The sequence below is a fragment of the Panthera pardus genome, unplaced genomic scaffold (assembly GCF_024362965.1).
Source record: "Panthera pardus isolate Hobbes unplaced genomic scaffold, ASM2436296v1 HiC_scaffold_8, whole genome shotgun sequence".
Lineage (NCBI taxonomy): Eukaryota > Metazoa > Chordata > Mammalia > Carnivora > Felidae > Panthera > Panthera pardus.
In genome coordinates, this window is record NW_026527013.1 from 63204407 (window position 1) to 63219331 (window position 14925).

A 14925-nucleotide genomic window follows, 5' to 3' on the forward strand; every position below is an offset into this window, starting at 1 on the left:
ACAAGTGGCCCTTATACAGGTAAAGACAAAGAGGCCAAGACCATATCAGCTGGTAGCATCCAGCTGGTGTCCGGGGCCACCTTCAAATGTTCTGGGGGCCACACTGTGCGACACAGAGGTACCTGCCTCCTCCACGCGGGAGTGGACATGCTTTTCTTCTCCATTCTTCCCCATCGACAATCAGAACGCTGGCTGTGACCCACAACATTGTTCCACGGCCTGCCGTGGGGCCTGCCGGCTGTCTGAAGAACACCGTTCTCCCTTCTCTGAGGTTTCTACCCTCTGAGCCCTCTAGGATGCTGGAGAGCTGCTGAGATGGGAGGAAGGGTGGCTGGCACTTGCACTTGGGAAGTGGTACCCAACAGCAAAAGCCAGCCTCCGCAAATGGCTCTGCAACATACTCAGCTCCTTGTGGGGGACTTTGAATGGTGTGGAATGACTCCTTGGCCAGTCCGCCAGGAGTGGGTGTCATTCATCGTCAGTGGCCTTTGCGGCATGACTGCTTCAGGGAGAGGCCGCTCAGAGCACTTCTGTGCACAAGTCCAAGGCCCTCGGGGCTGGCCTGTGTGTCCCTGGCATCTTGGCCTGTAGCAGCGCCGCCCGGAGGCGCCCGGGGGTGGCCTCGCGGTGGGCGGGGCTTTCAGGTGTGGTTTAGAGACGGTCACAATCTCATTTCTGGTCTGTCGCATTCACCGGGTGTTCCCTTGACACATATGTCCTGGGTATTTGATTTTCCAGGTCAGGTGCAGCGTGGTCATCGGGCCACGGCTGTGCGCTGCACCAGAGATCCTCAGGCATCGAGCTCTCGGGCGCTGGATGCCTATGCAGGCCACCTGCAGGGCAGCTCGGGTCAGCCCGCAGTCTTGGCTGCTGCCAGGCCCTGCAGTCTAGGCTGCCGACCGAATGAGTCATTTCCTTTCTTGCGCCAGCATCTCCTGGCTTTGCCCAGTTACTAGCGAGCTCCCACAACCCAGAGTCTCAGAAGAAAATCCAGATCAGGGACTGGAGAGATTAACGGACCACAGCGGACATGGCCTGGGCACCCCCCCCGCCCCCGTTTCCTGACACCACCCCACCCAGGGCTGGTTCCGCGTGTTATTTCTCCCCGGTGGCTTTGGAGCTGGGGGTGGGGCAACCCCTACAGACCTGGGCTCTCCACGGAGGTCAGGACCACTGGCCTCATCCTGCAGAGTCCACGCGGAAGGAAGAAGGAAGATTTCCTCTCTACCTGGCAACAGCCGCCAGCCAATGAGAGCCCACCTCCACCATCACCTGCAGCCAATGAGAGCCCACCTCCACCTCCATCGCCTGCAGCCGAGGAGAGGCCACCTGCCTCTCATTTCCCTCCAGTGAACTTTCCTTCAAAGCAGCCCCTCCCACCCCGCGTCCTCTGGGAGCGGGCTCTGAGTTCGGGTTTGCTCGGTGGGCATAGTTTGCTTGCCGCACTGGTAATTGGTCTGCCCCGTCTCGCACAAGCCCATTTGCCGCTGGATAACCTCTGCTGTTTGCTCTTCAAGATTGACAAGGGGTTATCTTCACGGCAGAGCGGCTTAATGAGTAACCGGGATGTCTCCGGTGACTCACCAGCTCACCCGCCATAGGAGGAAACAACTTTGGGCGGAGTTGGGGGCAGCCTTCCCGGAACGGGGCGGGGAGGGGGCAGCGGCGGGGCGATGACCCAGGCTTGGCGCTCAAACTTAGATCCGAAACTGACGCTGCGGGTCCCCGTTTCGGTGAGTGGTCCCCGCCGGGGTTCGGGGATCTGCTTTCCGGAGCCAGGCTTCCCTGTCACCTGCCGTGGGCTGGGAAGGATGTGCGGGGAGCGGGGTGCGCGCAACGGGAGTACTCGGAGAGGAGAGGGCGCACGGGGAGGGTGAGCAGAGGTGGGGAGCAGGGGCGGGGAGAGGAGTGTACAGCGAGGGGGTGCGGGGAGGGGGCCCGGGGAGCAGCGCCCGCGCGGGGCGGATGGGCAGGGCGTGCGGGGAACAGAGCACCGGGTCGGGGGGAGAACAGGTTTCGGGGAGCGGAGTACGGGGAGGGTGCACTGCTAACGGGGCGCGCGGGGCGGATGAGCAGAGGTGGAAAGCAGGTGCAGGGAGAGGAGTGTGCGGGGCGGGGGACCGGGGAACAGCGCGCGCGTGGGGCGGATGAGCAGGGCGCGCCGGGAGCAGGGCACGGGGTCCGAGGAGAACAGGTTTCAGGGGGAGCGGAGTATACGGTGAGGGCGCGCGGGGCGGATGAGCAGAGGTGGGGAGCAGGTGCAGGGAGAGGAGGGTGCGGGGCGGGGGACCGGGGAGCAGCGCGCGCGGGGGGCAGATGAGCAGGCGTGCGGGGAGGAGGTACCGTCCGGGAGGATGCTGAGAGCGCTTAGTGGGTGCGTGGGGAGAATGTTCTGGGAGAGGGGATGGGGGTGCACTTGGGAGCAGGGTGCACAGGGAGAGCGCTCAGAGCGTGCGGGGGTGGGGTGGGAGAGGGGTGTGTTTCCTAACCCCGCCACCGCCGCCTTCTTCCCAAGACCCGAGACGCAGCGGGTGTGACCTCTAGGTGGAGGCAGGCGGGGCGGGGACCGGCTTCTCCACAGCTCAAACCAGAGAACACCCAGAATCCCCCCTCCCCCCCCCCCCCCCCCCCCACACACACTTTTTCTTTAGTGGTTAAGTAAAGTTACCTTTTGGAGAATGATTTTTACAGTTAAAAACCACAATTCCACTGAGTGGGTTTGAAGATCTCATTGTCTCTATTTGGTTACCGATGCTGCAGCGTCCCATCCAGCAAGCGGAAAGGAGCTCCCAGGAATTGCACAAGAGGAAGACTTTTATAGGCAGAAATGGGGGGTGAGGGGGCATAAGGGTGAGGGAAGAGGGAGGGGACTGGACAAGACAAACGGTATTATAAAAGGAAAGGATCCTTCCCCCAAGGTCACCTTGCTTTGGGGGTAGGGCCGGAGTCTCTCACTATGGAGACCAGGTAATTGCAGGTGGGCTGGTTAAAGGTCAGATTCCTGAGAGGCTGATAGGTTAGAACTGTCAAAAGTTCAGAAATAACAGAATAAAGCCAATGATTCACCAGAGTAGCAATTAGTAAAAGTTTTTGGGCACACGCCAAGAGACAGTTTGCAAGCAGGGAGCACTGGAACCAGAGCATAGGATAGGACTCACAGGTCTACGGTCATCACAACGCCAGAGTTCGAGTGGGAAGGCGGTGGCTCTTCTTCGCAGCGCTTGGCTGAAATATTAGAAAGTTCTTAAAGGGTGGGGAATTGGTCCGTGGTTACCTCATACTGACATTGGGAAAGAGTGGGAATCTTGCTCTGCATTTCCAGAGGCTAGGCAGGAAGTGGCCCGGGGGGGGGGGCGGGGTCGTCTTGCAAACTCAAACTTCCTATGACTAACCTTTTTCTCTGCTCAGAATTTTTTCTCTGCTTGGAATTTTTAAGGCTGCTCTCCATTTGGTTTTGATTTAACAGATATCTGAGTCTTGGTTTGCCGTCCTGGGGCAAGTGAATCTGTTTTGGGACTGTTCCCCCCCCCCCTCCTTTTTTTTTCTTTCTTTCTTACTAAACTTTGAGAGTTTCAATGGCCAGAAGCATGCCTGAAACCTATGTTGAACAAGTGTTGCAGCATGAAATACTGACCTCTAGTTGTCCTGCAGATCTAAAGAGAAACTACGGTAAAAAATTAGAGGACGTAGAATTGGTCCCTGCGTACGGGTCCTTTCACAATTCGTGTCTATGGTAAACTGTCCTGGGACCTAGAAACGCCCACAGCGGGGACCACAGGTCTGTCTCTCTTCTTGGTCAGGGGTTGGCCAGGTGACCCAATTGGCCGGCTGACCCAAGGTCACAGGTGGCAGCCTCCTGGCCACCCATGCCAGAAGTCAACCCCACATCAGGCTGCTCCCCTCCATGAGGGGTGACCCAGAAATTCTGAAATTTGGAGAACAGGAAATATCCTGGAAGGCCCCTGAGGCACTCTTCAGGCTGTGGTGTCCTTGCTGGCCCCCCTTCCCCTCTGCTACTTCCCTGTCCCTTTGCCCTTTTCTACTCTGCCCTGCCCTGCCCAGTGAGGCCTGGCCCCTCTAGCTCATTCCACACTCCTGGTGTCTTCAGGGTTAAAGACACCTTTGGTTGCTTTCCTTGGCTGTAAACTCGGCCTTTAAAGGATTAGTGATTTCCCTGAACCGGAATGAAAGTCTAAATCTTAAACCCCTAAAAGGATTTTCACACCCTGCCCCACCCTTTAAGGCTGCTATCCTGCCCTGTCACCTCTTACTGAACCAGGCCTAAGTCCCCTAATGTTCCATCCTTCTGCCCTTTTTCTCCCTTCTTTGGAGGCCAGATTGACCTACTAGTTCTCTCTCTGCATAAGCCTCATGATCCAACAAATCACATTCGCAGTCCCAGGACTTTCTACGATGGTGGGCACCCCAGTAACATTTTAGTTAAAAAAAAAAAAAATGAGTTTTTCCCATGGGCTTTTGTCCAAGTGGACTTCTTTTGTTATCTTTACTGATCATAAGATTAATACAAACTCAGTGTTTAAAAAAAAAAAACCACAAATAGGGGCACCTGGCTGGCTCAGTCAGCCGACGGAGCAGCTCTTGACCTTGGAGTTTGTGAGTGAGTTCGAGCCCCAGGTTGGGTGTAGAGATGACTTAAATAAAAATAATAATATGAAAAACCTCACAAATATAAAACAAAATGAAACTTTCAGCTTTTCCTACTCCCTGAAGATAAACACTGTTCATTTTCCTCCCTCTCTCTCTCCCATACACACACACACACACACACACACACACACACACACACACGAACACTCACACACATTTGCTCTCTATGTTCATTCAAAAGAGTTTTATAAACATTTATACACACCAAGCTATTTACACAGAGTAACCCACCTATCTGATTTTTAGTTTAATGGTTAAAACTAAAAGAACAGAAAAAAAATGGTTAAATGGTTAAAACTAAAAGAACAGAAAAGAAAACCAAACACAACTACAGGGTTTTTTGTGGGTTTTTCTTTTTACGGGTTGGATCTGGAGACAGGTGGGTGGGGAGACCCCAGGCGCTCACAGCAAAGGATCCTGAGAGCCTGAACCAGGTTCCAGTTTCTCTGGGAGGCTGAACCTCGGGGCCAGGAATCCAGGGAAAAGCTCCCCTGGCGTAGAGAAGACCGTGGGGTCCTGGGGAGGTAAGGGGAGTCTTCTCTTCAGGAAGCAGGATGTATCCTGGCCTTGGTGTGAAGTTTGAGTATCCTGGTACGATGCCAGAAGGTACAGTGCCTCAAGTAGCCTCTGGCCTGACCTCACCTGCTGAGTTGTTGGCTGGGCTTTGGAATGGACGTCTGCTGTCTGCTCTCCACAGAAGCTCCATTCCTCAGGACGAAGGGACATGAAGTGTCACAACCATCATCCAGTGCCGATAATGTTGGAAGATTACACTTTTTTTTAAATGCTTATTTATTTTGAGACAGAGAGCATGAGTAGGAGAGGGGCAGAGAGAGAGAGAGAATCCCAAGCAGCCTCCGCACTGTCAGCGCAGAGCCCAATGCAGGGCTCAAACCCACGAACTATGAAATCATGACCTGAGCCGGATGCTTAACCGCCTGAGCTACCCAGGTGCCCAGGGAAGATTAGACTTTTGAAAGACTATTTTTAATCAGTGCTTCCTTCCACAGGGATAGGACATGGCCATGGTCATTCCCTCCCTACCCTGATGTCCCTCTCGTGTCTGGGACTTCCCTCAGTTGTTGGTTCCGGGGATGTGACTTGGGCCCCGAATTCCCACCTGCCCTGTTTCCCCCCAGCTAGCCTCATCTGTCACTTTTCAAACCTGCTTGTGAAAACAACTCAAGCTTTATTTCCCACATGGGGTGATGCCCACAGCCACCTTGTGTAGAACCAAAGGGTGTCATGGGAAACAGCCAGCCTTAGCCCCATGCCTAGTAAGTGACACTGGGTCCTTCCCTGTCATCTTAGCTCGACACAGGCACCCCTTGAAGCCTCATCCTTCCAGTCAGCCCTTACGATTTCATCTTCTGGATCCAGAACGTACCCTGCCTTTCTGTTCTTAACATGTCTCTGCTCATGTTCTGTGTCCCTCCATCCAACTCTGCTGGAATCATGTGTTGGGGAGGAAAAACTTCTATCCTCTTAGGTAGTGTTTTGGGGGACTGCAAATCAAAATGACAAGACAGACTAGTGGGAGAAAAGATGGATTTTTAGTTATGTATGCACATGGGAGTTAACAGAAAAATGTGGCTCCAAGAGGTGGTTAGAATTTGGGGGTGCCTGGTGGCTCAGTCATTGAAGCGTCTGACTCCTGACCTCAGTTCAGGTCTTGATCTCAGGGTTGTGAGTTTGAGCCCCTCATCGTGCTGGGCATGAAGCCTACTTAAAAAAATTGGGGGGTTTATTTACCATCTTCATAGGGCATAGAGGGGGCAGAAGGACACTTCTGGGAGAACAGAGGACTTCTGGGGAGGTGCAGAAGGGGCACTTAGGGAAACAAAGGACTTTGGAAAGATAAGTGGATAAGTGGATAGATGGGAGATAAGATAGTGAGAGTGTCTTTTTGTGTTTTTGTTTTTGGTTTTCAAAGAAGAGTTGGCATTGCTCCCTAGGACCTAATTCATGACAATTGAGTTCTTCTAGGAGGCTCCACTTTTAGGCAGACAAGGGATTTCAGAAACTCCTATGTCTTCAGGTGGGAATAATTGTTATGTGGTAGTGGCTTCCTCTGGACCCTTTCACAAAGACACATCTCCGTCATTGCCCCCTCCAAACCTTTCAGGAGTCCCCGGCCACCTCCAGGTGCTGCTCAAGTTTTTTATGGACTCACCACCTGAGCACTTGGCCTCTGACCTTGCCCCAAGTCAAGTGACCCCTGCCTGCCATGCTTAGCCCTTTCTGGTACCTCACAGATAGTTCGTGCCTTTCTTAACTCTGTGACTAAACACGTGAAGTGACCTGAAAGCACCAGGCGAGCACCTAAATTCACCCTGCTCTGCAGTGGCCACTGAGGAGGGGGGCGGAGCCCTTTCATGGCGAGGGGGGGGGGTACAGTGCAGCCAACAGTGGGCTACATCAGTCACTGGGTTTTGCAAGCTGACTTTTCTCAGCCCCGCGGGAAACAGGAAGTGTCGTGTTCATTCTGAGTTGCCCAGACTGGACAGGTCCCATTGTATACCATCAGTGTGTGTTGCTGGGAATGTGCCATACCTATTCTCGGTGGGAGGGAAAATGTCCAGGGTGCAAGACGATTTTAAATCAGCAAAATGATGTAAAAAGCGGTCATCGGAAATCTTCGCTGAGTTGACGAGTGACCTCTCCTTGTGAAACTGCACCGGGGGTGGGGGTGGGTGGGCGGTGCTTGAAAATCAGTGCATCTGACACTTCCCCTGGTGCTCCCTCTTGCGCCCGAGACAGGGTCCTAGGGAGCCCTTCTGTCTGGGTTTTATGTCGTGAGCTGTAGTTGAATGCACGTGGTGGATGCTGGTGGTAGGGGCCCTGGCGCAGGGGTGCCTCCTTTTCTAGAATACCCTGAACCCCCGCTGGGCTGAGCCTGGCCTCAACGACACTCACGGACTAGCCCTGTTTCCTGATTCCTTTGAAGGTTGGAAAACATAATGTAGCTTTGTGTGTTTTTTTCCAACTTGAAAACTTCCTTCAAAATGCAAACGTAGTGCTGGGTCCCTGAATAGTGATTCCCTCTTTCTTACTCTTCGCCAGGGTTTTCTTTTACACCTGCTCCCCACACTGCCTGTTCACCTGTCCGTTCACCTGCTGCGGCTGGAAGAATCCAGGTGAGTGGGGAGCTGCCCCCAGGGGTGGATTGGCTCCTGGTTTCCACCCTCTGCTCTGCCTGGTCTAGGGAGAAAGATCTTGGGAAGTGAGACACCTCCTTTATCTCCTCCTGGCTTTGACCTTTCTGTGGGCAGGTGGGGGTGATGCGGTTTTGGAGTGCTGGGGATTCAGAGCTGGCGGCCTAGAAAGAATTCTTGAAGACGTCTTTGGTGCAAAAAGGTGGTTTTATTAAAGCACGGGGACAGGACCTGAGGGCGGAGAGAGCTGTGCTGGGCTTGGGAGGAGAGACTGGTTCTATACTGTGCAGTTGGGGGAGGGAAAGGCAAAGGGAGGCCTCCAGAAGGACTTTGATGTGCTAAAGAGGACCCATGGGATCCTGGAGGCCCTGCTACTGTCTGGCTATGGCTGTTTTCCCTCTAGGAAGGCAACGTGACATGGGCAGGGGTTTCTGGAGAAACGTGCTGCTCTGTACTTGCCTCGAGTATCTGTCAATGGGCTGCAGGTTAGGAGGACATTTCATGTTACCTGCCATTTCCTTCTGCCTGTGTTCCCCACATCACTACAGAGGGGAGGGTGATGCTGGGGCTCCAGGAATGAGTTTGTAGGTTTCTGGAGATGAGGCTATGGGTAACATTGCCTTTTTCTTGTAATTTCCTAAGATATTTGTAAACTCTTGGAGACCCACGTCCTGTAGGACTGTGGTCTCTATCAGTTAACTGTTTGTTTTCTTTCCTTTCCTGTGTCCTTCTGCAGCCAGCGTGCCTGAGGAATGTCACACACATCCCACCTGATGGGGGAGGGTGTGTGTTAGCTTGACTTAATGCTCCCTTATCAGGGGTGACGGGGTTTTGGGGTGATGGTGGGGATTTGGAGCCAAGAAAGAATTATTGAAGATGTCTTTGGTGCAAAAAGGTGATTTTAGGGGCGCCTGGGGGGCTCAGTCGGTTAAGCGGCCGACTTCGGCTCAGGTCAGGATCTCACGGTCCGTGAGTTCGAGCCCTGTGTCGGGCTCTGTGCTGACAGCTCAGAGCCTGGAGCCTATTTCGGATTCTGTGTCTCCCTCTCTCTCTGACCCTCCCCCGTTCATGCTCTGTCTCTCTCGGTCTCAAAAATAAATAAATGTTAAAAAAAATTTTTTTTAAAAAAGGTGACTTTATTAAAGCACACAGACAGGACCCCTGTATAATAGGGAAAGATAGGATAATAGAGAAAGGACCTGAGGTCCCTGGGTGGCAAAAGCATGCATTTTGGAATAATGCTGGGAGCTGGGAGCGGTTGACCACAGCAACCCCCTTGGGGCGTAGAGTTCCACTTAAGAATGTAACAGACATCACCTACTCCCCCTCAGGTTCCTCTCAGGAATCTGACAACGGAAAATACCTAACTAAACCCTAAAACTTGTGTATACGGGCAACAGTAAGACCAGTCTGACCCCTCGCGCAATGGAGTCGAGCCCATCGGGAAGGGACCACCCAGCACCTGGAGTTGTCCAGCCAGTAAGGGTGGGACCTGAGGAGGATCCAGGGGGAAGGGAAGGGGATGCTGACCAGAACCTCCTAAAACAAGGAGCCTTGCATCTAGTCACGGGCATTCCCTCTGAGCGCCCCCTCTCTGTAAAGAGAGCTTCCCCAGTATTCTTCCTTCCGGATCTGATGTTCTAATAACCTTGTACCTGCTCACTCTGTGTCCACCCCTTCCTTCTTCCAAGTGGGGAGACCACAAATCCTGGTGTTGCATCCACACGACTCCTAAAACAGAATGCTATGGACACCAGTGACAGTCACAACAAAGTTTATTGCAATGAGAGGCAAGGCCGACCGATCAGGACCAACACTTTTTTTTTTTTTTTAATTTTTTTTTTTTTCAACGTTTTTAATTTATTTTTGGGACAGAGAGAGACAGAGCATGAATAGGGGAGGGGCAGAGAGAGAGGGAGACACAGAATCGGAAACAGGCTCCAGGCTCCGAGCCATCAGCCCAGAGCCTGACGCGGGGCTCGAACTCACGGACCGCGAGATCGTGACCTGGCTGAAGTCGGACGCTTAACCGACTGCGCCACCCAGGCGCCCCAGGACCAACACTTTTGATCAGAGTGCGGCCTTGAACAGCCGTAGTACATGGTTTTTATAGCCGACCACCTCATTTTGTCATCACCTGGGAACAGAACAAAGAAATAGCTCCCAGATGAGGTGGAAACAGTTCCCGGATGGGGTGATTATTTTAGACTTTCTGCCGTTAAGTCGCAACCAGTGGATCTCCTTGACCCTGCCTCTGATGCTCTTTTCTTTGAACTTTTGTTTCCTTAATTGGTGAAGCCTAATTTAGGAGAGTACGGAAGCTCATAATTTACAAGAGTAGGAAGCTCGTAATTTACAAGAGTAAAGCAAGGCTGTTATCTCTTAACCTTCAGTGTCAAAACAAAGCTGTTATTTCTCAAGCTATAGTGTCAACACAAAGCTGTTATCTCTCAAGCTATAGGTTAGCCCTACACTACAATTTAACCCTTACACTAGGTGTTGAGGTAAAAAAAAAAAAAAAAATCCTGTAACCCGTTGGCAGCAGGAGCTGCCCTGGGGTCGTGACGGGTAACTCATCACATACCCTCAGGTTGGGAGGGGGCAGGGATAGAATAAGTCTCTTAGGAATTTTGGAAGCAAGGTTTCCAGGACCTTCAGGGGGTCGCTGTGGCCAGGGAAACGCCATTTATTACTGTTTAGTAAAACCTCAGTCCTGAGACCCCTCGGGTGTATATCGGGGGCCCTAAGCCTGGAGCATGATGCCAGCGTGTGTCTTGGGGCAGTTGAGATAAAGGAAGGAGACTTACAGGGTCCTCGAGGTGGGGTGATGTGAAGCTGAGATTCCCTTCTGTCCCCCACAAAGTGTCATCATGGAGGCAGCTGAGCCCCTCGAGGGAGGTCACTGTGCCGGTTTCAAGGACTGGTCAGTGAGCCGTAGGCAGTAAGGGGATTTGATGTTTTGTTTGCCTCTGTTTCCCACATCACCATGGCAGGCACTTAAACACCTTTCCCTCTTGAGGGTGTTTTTGGGCTCCGGGAAACGGAGTCTCTAGGCTTCTGGAGATCAGCCTCTGGATGAGATTGCCTCTTTCTTGCAGTTTACTAAGTTCTCCATACACCGAAGGAGACCCTTGTCCTGCATGACCGTGATCTCCATCAGTCAACCATCTGCTTTCTTTCCTCTCTCCTGTTCTTGGGCGGCCAGGAGAGTCCAAGGAATATCACATATCCCACCTGGGTGGGGGGGGGGGGGGGGGGGGGGGGGGGGAGGGGGGCGGGCGGGGCGGGGTGCTGTTAACTTGTGTTTGGCCCCCAGCCTGCCCCACGCTCTCTCATCAGGGGCACTGTATAATGTATGCTTTGGAGAGTGAAACACGTCTCTGGTCGGAACACCAGGACCCTCCCCTCCCCCCCCCCCCCACAACCCTGCACACACAGCCATGCTGCCTGCCAGCAGCCTCAGTTAGCAGGGGGTTTTCCAGCCAGAGGGTCACTGAAGTCTGCGGTTTTCTTGGCACCAAGTTGCTTAAATCTTTTGCTGTGTGCCGTGTGGGAGCACGGAGAGGGGTCAGTCTTGGGGAGGCTCATGGCCTACAATGGGGGCCTGCCGGCACTAAGGGTGCAAGGGGAAGAGGCCCCGGGGCGGACTCAGGAGGGCGTGAGGTCTGGGGCGGGGACTGGGCAGGGAGATGATCTCTCTGTTTCCGAAGCGAGAAAAGCAAGCGGGTGTGGGAGTGGCGCTTTCTCTGCAAGACCGGACAGGATGCTTTCTCTGCGGCTTGGTTTCCATTTCTGGATTCTGTCTGCCGCCTCCCGGGAAAGCACTTCTAACTCTTCCTCTTTCGATTCTCTGCATGCTGCCCAGCTTCCCACCCAGAGAGGAAAAATTAGCATCTTGGAAAGTGCAGGTTGTTGGGGGGTGCGGGGAGGCGTGTTGCTGGGACCACGTACTGCTCTGGCAGGGAACACTGCCTGACCGACTGACACCGGCCCTGGGGACACAGATGTAAGACCCCAGGCTCCACTTCTCTCAGTGGAGTGAGGGCCCTAAGGGGAGGGGAGCGGGGCCATCTGGGGCCAGTCTCTGCATGGTCCTGCTGATGGTTGCATTTCCTGGAAACCAGACTTCTGCGGAAGCCCAGCCGTCTGTATAAATCTGTTTGATGAATACTGTGCATGCCTGGAATTAGGAGCTAAAATGCTGATCAGCGATTACAATTCTGACGCGTGCGTGGGTTTCCTGCCACTAATTCTCTGATACCAGCAGGGCGTCAGAGAATTCAACTCACTTCTGACACCACCTACCCAGAGATGGCAGTCAGACCCTCCAGGCTGAAGGCCCGGTCCCCCAGCACGGCCCCTCCTCCCTCCAGATGCCAGTCCACGTGTCACCTGGGTTCTGACCCACCAGCTACAGACCAAAGGCTCCCACAACCCCTCCCTGGGTTTGGCGAACTGGCCGGAGCCGCTCACAGGACTCAGGGGACCGATCTCTCACTAGATCACTGGTCTGTTGTAAAAGGATTAAGTCAGGAAGAGAGGGAAGGGAGAGCTGCCCAGGGTGCGGTTGGGGAGGGGGTGCCGAGCTCCCTGCCGCCCCAGGGCCCGCTGTCCCCCCATCTCCACGTGCTCACAGACCCTGGCCTGTTGGGATTTTATGGGGGTTTCAATGCATGGACACGACTGATGAAATCATTGGCCATTGGTGATTGATTAAACCTCCAGACCCTTGAGGTGGGAGGTGGGGCTGACCGAGCCAATCTCTAATCGTGTGATTGGTTTCCCTGGCAACCAGCCTCCACCTTCTGGCGCTTTCCAAGCCACCTCATTAACATAACAATAGACCCCTTAGCGAGTTCACTACTCTGGGAAACTGGATGGAGACCACATACAGCCGACCCTTGAATAGCAGGGGTTTGAACTGTGCAGATCCACGTACGTGTGGATTTTTTTGGATAAATACAGACGGTACTGTAATTGTGCTTCCTCTTCTTTATGATGTTTTAAATGACACTTTCTTTTCTCCAACTTTAAGAGTATAGTATATACTACATAAAACATACAAAATGTGTGTTCATCAACCATTTATGTTTTCAGGAAGGCTTCTAGTCAATAGTAGGCTATTAGTAGCAGTTAAGTCTTTGAGGAGTCAAAAGGCAGAAGCACCAGGCAGATTTTCCAGTGCACACCCCCCCTACCCCCCCCACGTTGTTCTGAGCTCAACTGTATGTATATATCTGTTTCCCTTAAAACCACCAGTTACCCACAACAGTTGGGCTTAATTGGATATAAAGTGTAAAACTAGCCAAGAAGCACAGACTTGCTGAAGCACGTGGCCAGTAACATGGTTCCCTGGTCACTGCGTGGTTCAAGAGGGGATCCCCAGGTAGGGGATAATCTTTTCTTTTTTTTTTTTTTTTTTTTTTTTTTATATTTTTTCCAACGTTTTTTTATTTATTTTTGGGACAGAGAGAGACAGAGCATGAACGGGGAGGGGCAGAGAGAGAGGGAGACACAGAATCGGAAACAGGCTCCAGGCTCCGAGCCATCAGCCCAGAGCCCGACACGGGGCTCGAACTCACGGACCGCGGTGGCCAGTAACATGGTTCCCTGGTCACTGCGTGGTTCAAGAGGGGATCCCCAGGTAGGGGATAATCTTTTCTAATAGGATTTTAGTAACAGAAGAGGTGTGGGTCTGTCTACAAGGCAAGGCTTCATTCCAATAAGAGAGAAAGCATATGATCCATGACTAAAACATATTTATATCCATGAGATGGAGGGATTTGCACAGAACCCATTTGCCAAACTCAAACGGTCCATTGGGCAGTATGGGTGTTTCCCAGGATTATATTTTGGCCAGTGGGACAAGCAGAGTTCCCGCCATATTGGTTCATGAACACTATCCTTTCACGGTAGACCAATGGTTTAATGTGCGTACAGTTGTGAGTACTGGGAATTTAAAACTTTCTGGTACGGCCACATTGTTCTTTGGTCCACACCTGAGTTCTCTCTTTTTATCAGACCAACAACTGTCAGATTTCCAATATTGATTCTCCTTTTATGGGGCCAATTGTTGGGCATCTCTGGTCAATTTTTCCAGGCCGTCATTTGGAAAAACGTATCTTTGGACCATGACTGGGGTCCTGCTGTTGGTCTCCTTTAGCACAGCATTTTTGGTGGAAATATAAGCAAAGTGGTTTCCTTTGGCCTCCAGGGGGATGAGGCTAAATGCCCGGAACCCTTAGTAATAACTAGAGCCACCAGCAAAAAGTATGGCACCTAGTAAATGTTGGACATAGGAGCCATTTAAAAAAAATATTTTTTATTTATTTTAGAGAGAGAGAGTGCGGGGAGAGGAGGGGTAGAGGAGGGAGACACAGAATCCAAAGCAGGCTCCAGGCTCTGAGCTGTTCAGCACGGAGCCTGACTTGGCGGTGCTCGAACTCGTGAACCGCGAGATCATGGCCTGAGCTGAAGTCAGTCACTCAACCAACTGAGCCACCCCGGCGCCCATTGGAGCCATTCTGAATCTTATCCTCATGGGAGGTAAGAAAACTGTTGTTTCCCTTCCGAAATCATGAGCTTCCCCAAAGGCACACTGAGTGTCCGCATAAATGTTTGTGGTTCTGCCCTTGGCTAAAACAGAAGCTCAATTTAGGGCACATAAGTCAGCTGTCGGGCCAAACAGAGGAGCCTGAGGTGAAGGTCCTGTCTCGGTGACTTCAGGGGAGTTGTATAGCACATCCAGTGTGACATTTGATGCTTCGAATAAGGACCATCAGTAAACCATGAAAGGCTGCATTGACTAGAGCAGTTTCCTGTGAATTGTCACGGGAGTCAACAGGTGATCTGTCAATGTGAGGCCACTGTGAGCGATTTTATCCTTGATGGAGAGAAGAGGGGTGAGAGGGTTCAGGATCCTGGAACCAGAAAGAGTCATTGTAAGAGGAACAGTGACCAGGATGATGTCACGGGAGGTGAGGTGACAGGCTGAAAAGTCTTGAGCGTCAGGAGAACTTAGGAGGGCTCCTGCATGGGGCACTGGGATGGTTAGAGGAACCCCTGTGACTATTTCTTCAGTGGCCTTAACTGAGAGGGCAGT

At 52.5% G+C, this 14925-nt stretch overlaps 1 protein-coding gene across 3 annotated transcripts in view; it reads left to right on the forward strand.

Moving 5' to 3' along the window:
* The first annotated feature begins 1609 nt into the window (after positions 1 to 1609).
* The window catches only part of UPP1 (uridine phosphorylase 1), a 29584-nt gene continuing 16268 nt past the window's right edge, over positions 1610 to 14925 (forward strand). The window contains exons 1-2 of one of the 3 annotated variants that reach the window (XM_019450992.2): positions 1610 to 1733; positions 7732 to 7805. The gene's annotated coding sequence lies outside the window, so the exon portion shown is untranslated. Of the gene's footprint in view, positions 1734 to 7472; positions 7616 to 7731; positions 7806 to 14255; positions 14370 to 14925 lie in introns of those variants that run through there. The other 2 variants (XM_019450993.2, XM_019450995.2) reach the window with 2 other exon arrangements.